Genomic DNA, 15,140 nt, shown 5'->3' with positions numbered 1-15,140 from the left:
CAGCATTACTTTAGAGGTGGAAGTGGAGGTCATTTTTAAAGAAAGCTCTGTGCTGCTACTGAAACTAGCACAAAAAAAGGATAAACTTCTTGAAGAACTGCTTAATGGCAAATTAAATCAGTGCTTCTATTTCAGACCTTTAGTGGAAATAGAATCACCTGCAAAACCTACAATTCATTTCCAGTCCCACACTGTCCTCCAATAATATAGTAATAATTACCTAAGTGCTTACCTTCCACTGAAATTTTTCTTGTCTTTACAAAAATTTGCAACTTTATTTTTCAGCCAAATATTCAGAACTGCTGTGAAACTGGTATAAAGCAGTAGAGTCAAGAAAAAAAACTGTTGACACAATCCATTTCCTACAAAGTAATAACTAATACTCCTTATCTTCTTTCCCCTCATCTTAATTCCTTTGATTTCCCTTGTCATTTTTTTAAAGGTACCTTTTCAGCAAATCATCTTTCCTGACACAAAACAAAAAGGATTTCAAAATCTATCACAAGTTTCTGTGACTTTTTTTATCCTAGTCAGTTTTAAAAGTTTACAAGGTTTAACAGATTTTTTATATTTTCCCAAGGACATACAATCTATCCCACAAAAACAAGATAGTGGAATAACGAATCCCTGAAAATTAATGACTGCTTAATTTTTAAGGAATGTGACCAACTTCCACTAAGTACATTCAGCTTTCAGTTTCAAGTCAAAAGCATCTAAATCAATATTGCAAAAAACTTCCATTTAAGCTTTAAGCCCATAATCAATGCTTGCCAATGCTGAATGAACATTAATTATTAATAATGGATGTGGTTTGGGTTGTTTTTACTCATGTCTGCTTTTAGAGCATTATAAAGGGCTGTTCCTGTCAAGTGCATCCATCACACAGGCATCACAGCTCTGAACATAAGAGTAAAAATTACTGGCTAACCACTCACATATCTGGCTGGGATGTAACTTTTTACCTTTTGTTAAATCTAAATGCATGCACCAAGGCAGAGAGGGAGTAAGACTTGCTTCAACACATGAAGAAATCACAAAAGGCAATACCAGCATCCTGAAAAAGGTGTAAAGCAGCATGAGGCTTCATTTGCCTCAGTGACTCCAGCTACATAGAAGAGGAGTACCTGCTTCTTTATTTTGAGGCTCCACATTGCTTTGTAGTGCCATGATGTCAGGGACTTTAGGTCTGATGACTTAATAAAGCAGCATGGAAATCTTGTTACCTAGATCAACCAGAAAGGGATGGAGGTTGCTGTGCAATATCCCAAAAGGTAGCTTTGGCATCAGTTTGCCTTCTGTGGTCCAGCTCTCACTATACCTGAAAAACTTAACAGATGTGTAGAGTAAAATAGTAATAGAGATGGAATTAACCTCATTTAGCCAGCAGTGTGTTAAGCATGTGATCTCAGTATGTAATTTAATTTCCTTTAACTGAAATAGGGAAGATAAACACCTAAAGGTGACACTACCCACTTTTGCTAGTCACCCACATTGTCATATTATAAATTATCCCCACGGAGTTTAACTTTGTCCCTTAATTGAGAAGAGAAATCATAAACAAGGGACTGTAAGAGCAAGCAAACTCCAAGGTTGCTAAATCCATTAGAACATGGTTTGATGTAAGAAGAATTGAAAATTTGATACATAAAAGGAAACTAAGTAATTTACTCTATTAATGTTGAAATTGCATTCAGAATATTTTAAAGATCACAATCAGCCTTAGAATTTTAGTTTTAAAGTGCAAACTGACCCAGACCAGCATTCAGTTTTTCCTGCCTGACACTCTGCCCCAGCATCCATAAACTCCTTTTTCCTTTTGCCTCCAACTTAGTCTCAAATTTTACTTTCCAACACTGTTGCAATATGCTTATTCTCTGGTATTTCTCTTGACTCCATTCAAATTGGTCATCCCTTTATCTTGCATTGGTTGTGCACTGACAAATGCATCAATGCAGGTAAAACTCAGCTGTAGCCTTGCACAATGGAAGCAAGTGTGCTGTTTGCTTAACGTGGTAATGCCAGAAAATTTTCTGTGATCATATTATTTAAAGTAGCAGCTTAATTACATGGTATGGGCTTGGTATGAGCTTTTATATAGGCACTTTGATTATTTAATTATTGAAATAACAGCTGGAGAACTGAATATTACTTTCTGAATTAGCTTCTTCTGCTTGATTCAATATATTAGTTTTTGTTCTTTATAGGATTCTACTAACTATTTCAACATGTTGCTCTCAACAGGGGTACTGGTGCTATTCTAACTTCAAATGTGATCTGGATGTTATGTTATTTTTGGTATATAAAAAGCTGTGTTTTTTACTGTGTTGTTTCACAGTAAAATTTTGATATATTTAATTTCATTCTTTTAATATCATTCTGTCTGGAGTGCCTTCTTATTTCTTCAATTTAAGAATACCTGCAACACATCTATGTTCAGATTGTCCTCGATCATAAACCAAATAATTATTTATTTTTGTCTCAAGATTTTAAGTAGAAATATCAGATTTTATTGCAGTCTTTCTGATATTAGTAGATCAATGCAGAAGAATAATAGCAAGTAGGTAGAAAAAAATTCCTTGTTCAGATTAACATGAGGAAGTTTTAATTAACCTAATGCATTCAAGATTTGTTAGAAAACATCAGCACAAAAAATACAAATAAGATTAAATTAGATCACATTGGAATAACAGCTTCTCTTAGAAGGTGTTCTGTTCATCCGTGTCTAAATTAGTTCTTAACAGAAATAGCTTTAATGATTACAAAAAAAATAGCTTTTTACCTCTAGCTTCTGTGGTTATTAAAAGATTTTGAAAATATGAAATAATCACAAAGCACTGCTGAGGACAAAGTAAGAATACCAGCACAAAACCAAGAGGGGAAAAAAAGAATTCACTCTCTGAGCAAAAGCTTGAGTGTCTATTCCTCTTCTCCTGCCTGTGTGACAACAGCGGCATGGTTGCATGGAGCAGTGAGCAGCCCCACAGGATGTGCAGTCTGCTCAGGCTGTGCCTGGGACACCAACGTGACACTCCTGAAGCACAAGAGATGTGAGCACTTTGGCCATGAAGTCTGTGCACTTCCAGCACAGGTGCAACGGGCCTGCAGCTCAGCCAGGCTGTGTCCCCCCTTCTGTCTGCTGCACTCAGGCTCCTGGGAAAGGTTTTATACTTTTTGTCTGGCCTGTTAGAAGTTATGTCAGTAGGAGGCTCTATCTCTATCCCAAGCCATGCATACAGTTTGGTTTGTTGGAGTTTTCCCCACATTTTAAATGAAGATGGTAAATGCAAACTATCCTGCAAGATTCACCATTAGATATTTCTTACAGAGGAAAAGAGGTGCAGGTATTGTGTATGCAATAAAAACACAGAAGGAATAAAAAATGAATAATATTATTACCAGTCTTGTTGAGAAAATCCCAAAAATTTAAAGGGAAGATTTTAAATTAATTAAAATTAAAAAAAAATCATAAAAAAAAGAATGCAGCTTTAAGTAATAATGACCACAAGAAATAACCACAGGAAAATGAAGCTAGTGATCATGATGGTGTTGTAATTACATTGCCTGTCATGTTTAAACAAAACATAATTACCTACTGATAGGAGAACTCCATAAGAGGCAAACCTGTATACATTGGAATGGAATAAGAAAATAAGATATCTATTTTTCTAGAAAAACTTCATTTTTCATATTTAATCACATCTAACATTAAAAATGTGTTTGGACACATCAAATATTTAATGATTTAATCCTTCGTGTTGTTTGATAGGAGTTGAGCATCATTTTTATAATATAAAAGTATAATTTTAACCTCCCCTGTTCAGCTCAAGAAACAGCTTTCTTCTCTTGGAAATACCATACTTTTTGAGATGTAAATTATATATTTTATGTGCATTAGGTTTCCAATCAGAAATTTATTAAAGACTTTCTATTAGACCACTTGATTGAGATATTATAACTGATGGTTTATCCCTTCTTTACCTGATATTGAAATGACAATGCCAGAGTTAAGGTGCAACTTATTCAGTCACTACATTGTAGACCAATCAAAAGAATTTATGTGTTTTATTTCTGAATTGGAACAATCTTTGTCACACTTCAGATCAATGCAATAAACCAAAAGTAGAAGAGAAAAGAGAGCTTACATGATGTGCAGTTATATTTTTTAACTCACTGTAATTATCCTGAAAGCACGTTCTGTGCTTGTCAGGGCTCCACAGCCTGTCAGGTATCACATCAAGTGACCCTGAGGTGAGGTCAGTTGGTCAGAGCATGGTACTAGCAACACCAAGGCCATGGGTCCAATCCCTATATGGGCCATTCACTCAGGAGTTGGGCTGGAAATACTTCTGGGTCCCTTCCAGCTCAGATTATTATATGAACTATCAGACTAATCTAAAGGAAAATTTATTGAAACAGGATGTTTGATTCTTAGATAGTAAGGTCCTTTCAAAGTGTCAGATTTGAATGCACACAAACAAAAGTAGTCAGATCTTGTCACAATAACCTGCTGGAAATGCAGGGGGAAAAAAGCACCAAAGAAATGTATTTTGCTATGATAAATATATTATTCTGAGATTGTAGATCAATTTTAACTCCTTTCGGCCAGATTTTTGCCAAATTTCTTGATAATCCTGAACACTCCCATGACTGCTCATGTAAAACCTGTTGTATAGGGTCTGGTAAACACCCTTTCTCATTCACTTTGAGCTTGGTTCAGTGGAAGACCAAGGGTAAGCTCCAGACAAACAGCAGGGGACTTTGGTTGAATTTAAGTATCTTCAAAAACACTGCTGGGCTATCTAGCTTATGACATTGAGTACTTCCTTGCTGAATTTAAAAAAAAAATTCTAATATTATAGGCATGCATTTTTAGACAGTTCTCATATGGAAACATATGCACTGATATATGTACCTGCTTCAGGCCTATTGCAATGTTTAATATGTCCATGCCTGTTTCATAGACATGCAACCTCAGAGTAACACAGTCTGATAGAACACTTTAAGACCATTTTTGGCATCCATTTCATTCAACGAGGTCTGTAGAAAGAAGTTGGAGTTCACTTGCTATTATGGTTCTACAGGAAGGCACTTAAACCAAATAACATTTTCACCCTGATGGAAAATAAGTTTTATTTCTCTTGATGTACAGCTCTAATGGACTGTAGCTATGAGGTCAAAAGAATAACAAACATTAGTAAGCCTCAGCTAATCAATTCGGGTATTACAGGTCTGTTTTCTGCACTATTTATAGATATTAAATTAGAATTTTGAAAAGACAAAGACACACAAAAGAACAAAACTGAATAAATCCAGTCAGAATCAACACCTAGATGAATACCAATTGATATGGGTATCTCACCCATTTGAGTTCTCTCAAATAATTGGGAAACACAGCTGCCAATAGCTAGAAAATTGCTGATGACCTTTCCTTTTTTCCATAATTGACATCACTTTATTATGAGGTTTCTCTTGATACAATCGCATGAAGATGTGATGCCTATCTTTAATATAAGATATATCCAGTCTTTGAGTTTTTCCAGAGTCTTCTTTCCTAAATTTTAATGGAATATTTTTTTTAACTTTAATTCATGCAACATATAAGTGTTTTATCATACAGTAATGAAATTTTCTCCAGAAAATCAAGTTTTCTGTGGATTAAGGCAATATTCAAGTTTTTTTTTCCTTTTTTCCATAATTGACATCACTTTATTATGAGGTTTCTCTTGATACAATCGCATGAAGATGTGATGCCTATCTTTAATATAAGATATATCCAGTCTTTGAGTTTTTCCAGAGTCTTCTTTTCCTAAATTTTAATGGAATATTTTTTTAACTTTAATTCATGCAACACATAAGTGTTTTATCATACATTAATGAAATTTTCTCCAGAAAATCGAGTTTTCTGTGGATTAAGGCAATATTCACGTTTTTGCTAATCTTTCATCATTCTGGGTTTTGGTTTTTTAAATGTTTTTTATTGGTCTTAAAGAGGTTTTTCTGTTTGTAGATCTTCTGTGTTTTACTTATTTTTTTGCTACACTGTGGGAATGTGTTATTCTTACATGGGTGTTTAGGTTCCACAGCTTTCATTTATTTCTTGGATATTTTCATCTTTCTTTTGATATCATTCCCTTAACCTCTCTGTTTTCTAAGATGTAACCTCAACATTTTTGAAGAATTTTGACTCAGGCTTCCTGCTTCAGAGCCATAAACCTTTTTTTTCTGAGGACATACTGAGGCATCAATCTGTATTCATTACTGTGTCTCACTGATGTCATGGATTTGGAGTAGAACTGACTGATTTTTTTTTATTGGATTTCTTAACATAGTTTTAAGTTCTAAATCCTACACTCTCAAATATATCCTTTCTGATAGATACAATTTTCTTTGATCTTTTGAAATGCCCCTTGAAGTAATAATAAACCTTTTTTTTCCAAGGTTGTCAATGAAAAAAGTTGGTTTAGAGAGCTGGTTCACTGAAATTTGCTTTTTGTTTTGTAACAATTTAAAACTAGATTCTTTATTAATACGGTCATAATCCAAGATGGATTTTTTTTTCTCAAGTGCTTTGATATTCATGATCTCGATTACTTCATGAGTAAAAGCTGATAGAGTTTCAATGGGAAGTGTATGGCTTGCTAACCCGGTTGCACCTATGCTTTATGAAGTCATAAATTGAGCAGAAAAGGATCAGTATTGCTGTTGTACTCTTCTTCAGTATTGTTCAGAGACACAGTAGCAGAGAATAGCTTGTTTTCCTCTATCTGTCAGAATTGGTTTTCATGGTGGTTTCTGTCCTGCTGCCTAGGAAGACATCCTATCTTCCTTTTCACCAATGACATATACAGCACATTTCTTGTCCAAAAGTCACAATGACATGCTTAGAATTCGATTTTACAGTTACCCTGTGTTCAAGTGTGATTACTGCTTTTTCCTTATAGCAGTATTCTGGACAGGGCTATAGTTCTTTTTTTCTTCACCTTTCGTCTTTAGCAATGATAGCAGCAAAAACTGCTAATAGACACTGTGACCAGTCATGGTCGTTGAAAATACCTTATTCAGACTTGAATTTGATAAATAAAATTCTACAGAAGATAAATAAAAAACATAAACAAAAAATTAAACCAACAACACCTGAACAACAACAGCAATAAAAAACCATATGTTATTCTTCACAATGTGAGTACTACTCTATGCAAGAATTCATGTCCTGGCATCATTGTGCCAAAGGATTTGAACAAGAAAGTGTAGTTAATTCCTTTTAGAAATTAATTCCCTCCTCTTTCTGGATTTAGTTATATACAATTTAGAGAGCATAATTCTATGCATGCTTTTTTTAAACGAACGAAAACAGACCAAACAAAATACGACTGAGTCAATAATTTGTTTAAACTAAAAAGAAGAAAGCATAATCAGTGCTTTAGGAGTATGAGTTGTTTCACTGCATAAGTTGTCCAATTTGATGAAGTACCAGACCTAGGCCCCATTTATCTGCACTGTGAAGTGAAACATTTTCGTTGTGTTTAAGAAACAAGTCTACCATAGATTTCCCTTGTGGAGAAGATCAGTTTTCAATGAAAGCTGAGTAATCTGTATTTATTGGATGTGGTATTCACCTACTTAAACTTCTTTGGGATGTAGAATAAACCATAATCAAGATAAAGCACCAGTTAATTTATCCAGGAGATAGCCATCTCTAAAGCACTTTCTTCACAATCTCTGCCTGCTACATTGACCTTTGTAGAGGATACAATTAATCCTCTAACATAACTGAGAGTAACAGCTAATATCCTGACAACAGTCTTGTGTTTAAAACTCTCTGCTTTCCCTGACATATATAAACATGCATCTAAACAAACAATGGCTTCATAACGTTTTAGTCACTCTGGGGAGAGGGAAGTCTTTCTATTTGCAAAGTAAATTGCAGAATTCATCAGCTTACAACAGGCGTGTTGAAATTTTCTCTCAGTTTTAAAGATAGCATCGGCTAAAAAGTACTCTCTTTTATGCACAAAGAATCTCTTTGAATCTGTATTTCATTAATCAATGCTGTCAAAAAACATTTGGTGACTGAATACTTGAGCTTCTGAGAGTTTAATTTAACTTGGCCTCATATTAAGAAGATGGAGGCTCCCTCTTTTCCAAAACTCAATCCTTCCTTAGAGCCTCTGTTTGGAAATTGAAAGTATTAGGAGTGTGAAGTATCTTCCAAGTTTAGCTGCTTAGAAGCTAAGTATCAAGTTCGAAGCAGTCATCCAGCTCCCTCTGTAGCTGGGAGGAAGAGATAAGTGTAAGCTAAAGCAGTGATATGAAAGCTGGAAAAATACAAAATCTAATTAATGGAGCTGTGCAAGTGACATAACGAAGAAGCTGGAAGTGTGATTGACAATCTGACAGAAAATAGACTAAAAAGCAGGATGTCTTTAGCCCATGAAAAATCTGTAAAAGTGTTCTTAAACACCTCTACTCAAACACCACCTACTACTGCAAGTAGGAAGATGCACAGAACTAGTAATGTGCATATGATCTTTAAAGATATAGAGAATTAAATAAACATTTTTTTGCTACTAATTGCTACTGGTGCTAATGTTTGCATGGGTATGGATAAAGCAATATTAAAAAACTGAGAATGTGTCCCGATTGATAATCAGTTTTACAACATATGCTACAATAGAGTGCTACAATAGAGGTGTAACATTGCAGTGAAATTCTGGGAGATGGAGGACTTGGGGTGTACAGAGAGACCATTTGCCCGAAGGTGCTGAGACTGGTTCATGTGAAAAAACTGCTGGGGGTCAGTGGAACAAAGGAGAGAATGGCAAATAAAAAAAAAACCAAAAAAAAAAAAACCCCTAAAAAAAAAAAAACCGCTTTAGAAATCTGGTTCATGCAAAACAGCTGGGAAAATTACTCTTTGAAAGTGGTGATCTCCCACTGAGTAAAGACTAAGAATAATTAGCCAGTTTCAATTAAAATATTCACTTTTGGTAGGTCTGAGTGGAACCCATTCCAGGTGCACTGCAATGAACTTTGGATGTCAGCAGAATTTGCATTAATGTCTGCAAAGCTGTGACACTAACCATGCAGATGAAGAAACAGCTTTAAAACTGAAATCAGCATTTAACTCTGGCACACACACCTGTAATGATCATAATTAGTGCTGCAGGACAGATAGCTGGACCTTCAGTCACTTGCTATCTACAGATGGTGGTAGATAGGCAGGAACAAACTGTGCTTTGAAGGGAACTAGAGACTTCTTTTAATATCTTAGTCTTTTACACTGCATTGCATGGAACTTACACTGAAGGTGAATTTATTATTCATACTTTCAATGATACTGCATAAAATCAAAAGAGAAGGAAAGAAAAAGACTATTATAACTTACCTTCTCTGAATATTAGGTATTAATACATATATTTTTATCAGGTAGACAAGAATTTGACTTTCACTTTATGATAGAATTTTTCCTGACTTGCATAGAATTCTTTAACCAGTGTATTTCCTAAATTACCTTTCAGTTCACTAACACCTCCATCATCCCAGAGCTGGTCCATCTGTTCTTCCTGATGTCACTTGCGAGACGAAGTGGAATAATTTGTTTCAAATAGGACTGCAGGGTAAATAGTTTGTTGGGCTTCTATTGAATCTTAAATCTCTGAATAAATTTAAATAAAAGTAAGCAAGTTCTTATCATTATTTGGATAGTCAGTGCAATTTCAAGACTTGATTAAAAAAATATCTCCCATCACTATCAGTATGTTTTATGCAATGTTTTCCTTTCACTTTTTTATTTAACAAATACAGACTCTAAAGGCTCTCAGATGTCAATGAAAAAAGAGCAATATCATTCAATAGCAAAGCAAAACAATATAGTTTTGTATATAAAATAACAGCAAAATCAATGGTTATGTTTCCAGGATAATACATTTTAAAAGACATATTATAAGCCATAAAATAAATTGGGTTTGTGTCTCATCTTTTGATATATCCCTTAATTTTAAACAAAAGGCAAGGAATAAAGTTAACAGACTTTATTACTATCATATTTCCATACGTTTTCCTAAAACCTATCCATCCTTGAAAAAATTCCCTACTGTGTTATTCCTGTTGTAGAATGGTATATTCTTGCACAATAAGCAGAGTTATTCAGTAGTGAAATACTGGTGAAAGAGGCATTTTCGGTGGCATCTGATTTATATACCTCTGGACAGTTCTTAAGTATATGACACGACAAGTTCCAGTATATGCCAACAGTGTCATTCCTGACAGCTTTCTTTGTTGTGTGCATTTGACTTCTTCTTTGAAGCCTGCTAGCAGGGAGCAGGGAAATTGAGCAAAACAAACTGAAAAATATTCCCTTAAATAATGACTTTTAAAAAAATTGTGTTTGTAAAGGAACAAAATTATACTAATGTGGAGTAGTGATTCCTAGACTTGTCCAAAGAACAGAACTCTGTTATGTGATATAGAGATGGGCTCTTGGCTGTCTTGGCTGTGCAGGTGAGTTTGGTTTGGACAGAGTTCCAATTCTTCCATGGTGTTCAGGCAGAAAGTGACTAATCTGAGTGACTAGATCAGATTTAGATGCATAGTTTTTATAAATAGCTAGATGATATGCAGCCTGCTCCAAAACACTCACATTTTACTAGCATCCATTTCAATTTCTATCTATAAAGAGGAAATAATGTGAAATGAATTCTGTTATGTTAGATAGTTAAAGACCCTTCATAAACATGAAAGACCACAGAGGCATGATGGTGGGCAGCAAATCCTCAATACCTGAGTCAGGAAAAGGAGGCCCAGCCCTTTTCCTGGGCACCCAGGGCAGTGGTAGGGGTGGTCAGGTCCCACGAGACAGGGATCATCTGGCAGCAGGAGTCTGGGGAGACACTGCCTGTGCCACCCCACAGAAAAGGAGCATTGCCAAGGGCTACAGAGATTACTGAGAGAAGTAGAGTAGAATATTTGATGACCAAAGAGTACATCTTATGGGATTTTTACATATGGAAAGGGAAAGGTAAAGATGTTTGGGCCAGGAGAAGATGTGTTTCTTGTGTTCACACCTGCCTCCCAAGGTAGTTGTCAAAACTTCTCTACTAATGTGCATATTTCCCAGGAGGATATGTCCCAATCTCCTTGACTTTTTCAGTCTTTAATGAGGGATATTCCTCAGCTCTGTAAAAAAGAAATAGGGTTGACATAAGGTGTCTTCCTCCTTTCCAGATGGAGAATATTGTCTATCCTATCATCTTTCTGCCCTGTAGTTAATAGAAATGTTAAGGTTGGAAAAGACCTCAAAAAACATCAAATCTGACCTAGTCTCACTGTATTTACCACTAAACATTTTCCACAATTGTCACATCTACATGTTTTGTGAACACTTACAGGTGGTCAGTCCATCACTTTCAGGGGCAGATTATTCCAATGCTTGATAATCCTCTTCATAGACAAAATTTTCATAATATCCTATTTAAACCTTTCCTAGTCCAAACTGATGTAATTTTCTTGCGATGTCAGTGCATTTCTAGAAGAAGTAGCAACCCCCACCTGACCCCAAACTTCTTTCAGGCAATTGCAGAGAGCAATAAGTTCTGCCCTGAGCTTCCTTTTCCAAGCTAAACAGCCCCAGCTCCTTTAGCTGCTCCTCATGGAACTTGTGCTTCAGAACCTCCACCAGCTTTGTTGCCTTTCTCTAGACTTGCTCCAGCACCAAAATGCCCTTATAGTGAGAGATCCTAAACTGAACCCAGGATTCAAGGTGCAGCCTCACCAATGCACACTAGAGGGGGACAATCACTACCCTAGTCGTTTTGGCCTCAAAATTTCTGATTAAAACCCAGATGCCATTGCCATTTCCACCACCTGGGCATGTGCTGGCACATATTCAGCTGCCTGTTGCCCAGCATCCCCAGGTACCTTTCCACTGAGCTGCTTTCCAGCCACTCTGCCCCACCCTGTAACGCTGCTTGGGGTTACTGTGACCCCAGAGCAGGACCTGGCACTTGGCCCTGGTGAACCTCACACAATGAGCTTCAGCCCAGCAATTTGGGGGCTTCCAGCAAATCAACACTCCCTTGATGTTGAACTTGATACTGACTTGATGTTGATCTTGATGTTGACTGTGAAATTACTGAGGATGCACTTGATCCTCTCATCCAGCTCATTAATAAAGACACTAACGGACCTGACCCCAACACTGATCTTTGGGGGATCCCATGAGGGAACAGCCCCCTGCTGAATTTAACTCCATCAGTCTCTGGGCCAGGCCATCCAGCCAGTTTTTAACACAAAAAAGAATGCACCTGTCCACGCCATGAACAGCCAGTTTCTCCATGAGAATGGCTGTGGGAAACGATGTCAAAGGCTTAACAAAATCTAGGTAGAGAATATCCACAGGCTCTCCCTTGCCTACTAAGCCTCACCACTCATCCGTTTCAGTTTATTGTGCAGGACTCCATAGACAGAAACACTATAGAGACAGGACACGTTTTTACATTAATCAGATCTTTATATTCTCCTGTAGTTTAGTGGTTTCAGTCAGAGTTTACAAGGTTACATTCAGCTCAGGTGAAGCAAAGGAGAAAATATGTTCAGTATTAGTCTTCAGACTAATACAGTTCTTAAGACTGTGTGAACTTCTTCAAAGTTCATACAGTCTTAGGAAAAACACACTAACAGCATCTACCTCTTTACAGAATTTCTTTTGTGTTATGCTGCTGGACATTTTTTCGTTCACTTAATATACTGTAAATACCCTGACCATTCCAAGATTGAAACAGTTTTAAACATACATTAAATTCTAAGCTCTGAACTACTGTGAAGTATCCTTTTAAATGCTAACAGCATGAAACACTGTGTAGGAAAGCAAAAGAGCTCAAGGTAAGGGTAGCTATCTTTCTAAAACTGGAAAATACAAGAATTCACAGAGCTGAATCTTGGCTTTAATTTCACCAGGGAGCAAGTTCACAACTTTCCAACCTGACACTTCACACTGCCAAAACTACCACATGGGCTTTCTGAGAAGTATCAAAAAGAAAGAGAGGAAGAGGAAAAAAAAATAAAGTTTTTAGTTTGGAGGTAGATGTGCCCTTTGACCTGAGTGGTTAGCAAAGGAAACTTGAGGTTGCTGTGGCTACAAAAAACTGGTAATGGAGTTTTTCTTTCCTTACAAAGAATTCCTAAAGAGATATTCTCTGAGCACAGTAGGAAACACACAGAAGAAATATAGATTTAGAGTTATTTGCAAAGAGACCTTCAGAAAATATTTCCTTCATAAACCAGCTGTTGTGAAGACAGACTCTTTCACATCTGAGAAAGAAAATTTCAAATATGTTTCTAGTATGCATAACAATTTGAAAATTGCTAAATTGTCCTAAAACCCACTAGAAAATTTGAATCAGTCAAAAGGAAAAAACAAAACAGACCAAAAGGACAGAACCATATTAATTTAAATGAAATTTTACATAGAAAAAGAAACATGGACTCAGTCCTTACCGCTTATCTTTATATGCATAACAGCAGCACTTGCTTCATTATTTCTGTCTTTAGTCTCTGCAGCTCTCATGTGCTTCAGCAAACCTGTGTTGCATTCCCTCACCATGACATTTCCTTGCCACATCCCATTAGACAGATTGTGATGCTTAGAGCTTGTGCTGAATGCAGAGCAGCTCCATATGATCCTTCTGCTAAGCTAGAGATTTGGGGAGCTGGAGCAGGTGACAGATCTGTATTGCTGGGCAAGGTGAGCCCTGGACTGCTCATAGGTTTCCCTCTTAGTGAGACTTTCTGGTATTCCAAAGACATCCCAGGAACAATCTTGGGTGCACACAAGGTGGACACCGAGAAGAGGCAACAAAATAAAATGGAACACTGTAATATAATGCTAAAGTCTTGTGACTTGCAAGTCAGCTTTGCACTGAAAACATTGAGTCTTGGCTGTGAAGTCACCTATATTCTATTAAATACAAAGGAAATACTTTTATAGATGTTAATACTTTAGCACTTCTGAGCAAATAGCACCTTGTCTCCAGAACAAGGAGTCATTCCAAAACCATTAACATGACTGGTACGGTGGTGTTTGGTTTAAGGACTTGGACTTCATGATTTTGGAGATCTTTTAATCTTTTCCAGTCATAATGAATCTGTGATTCTAATGTTGTGTATTGAGTATTAGTACACTAGAGTTCATTGTATCTTTCTGTACCCTGATTCATATATAATTTCTGTGTATTTCAATTTAAATTAAAATATTTAACAATGTAACCTTACACTGTATATTTTCCATGTATATACATGTGCACTATCAAATAAGGGCTGACAAATGGCATGAGATTCAACAAGACCAGGTGCCAGGTCCTACACTTTAGCCACAAGAATCTCATGCAGTGCTACAGGCTGAGTGCTGAGGGAAAACTGCTCAGCAGAGAAGGATCTGGGGGTGCTGGTTGAAAGTGGCTGCACAGGAGCTAGCATGTGCCCAGGGGGTCAAGAAGGCCAATGGCATCCTGCTCTCATTCAGCAAGAGTGTGACCCAGCAGGGCCAGGGCAGGGATTGTCCCTCTGTACTTGGCATTGGTGAGGCCACACCTCCAGTGCTGTGTTCTGTTCTGGATCCCTCAATTCAGGAAGGTCATTGAGGGGCTGGAGTGTGTCCAGAGAAGGGCAACGGAGCTGGTTAAGGGTCTGGAGCACAAGTCCTGTGAGGGGTGGCTGAGAGAGCAGGGGTTGTTTAGCCTGGAGAAAAAGAGGCTTGTTACTTTTTACAATTACCTGAAAGGAAGTTGTAGCCAGGTGGGGATGAACCTCTTGTCCTGGTAAACAAGCTACAGGATGAGATGACATAGCTGCACCTGGGGAGGGTTAGATTGGATATTAGGAAGAATCTCTTCACAAAAAGTGTGAGTAAACATTGCAATGGGCTGCTCAAGGAGGCACCATCCCAGGAGGTGTTTAAGGAATGACTGGACATGGCGCTTGGTGTCATGGTCTAGTTGACATGGTGGTGTTCAGTCATAGATTTGACTTGATCTCAGAGGCTTTTTCCAACCTAACTGAATCTGTGATTCTGTGATTCCTTTAAGGGCATTAAGATTGATGTTATTATAGAAGGAAACTGACATTCAAATACAAAGTCCTTGTGA

This window comes from Passer montanus, unplaced genomic scaffold (assembly GCF_014805655.1).
Source record: "Passer montanus isolate IOZ18808 unplaced genomic scaffold, ASM1480565v1 scaffold6, whole genome shotgun sequence".
Lineage (NCBI taxonomy): Eukaryota > Metazoa > Chordata > Aves > Passeriformes > Passeridae > Passer > Passer montanus.
Note: the sequence above shows the minus strand (reverse complement) of the source record.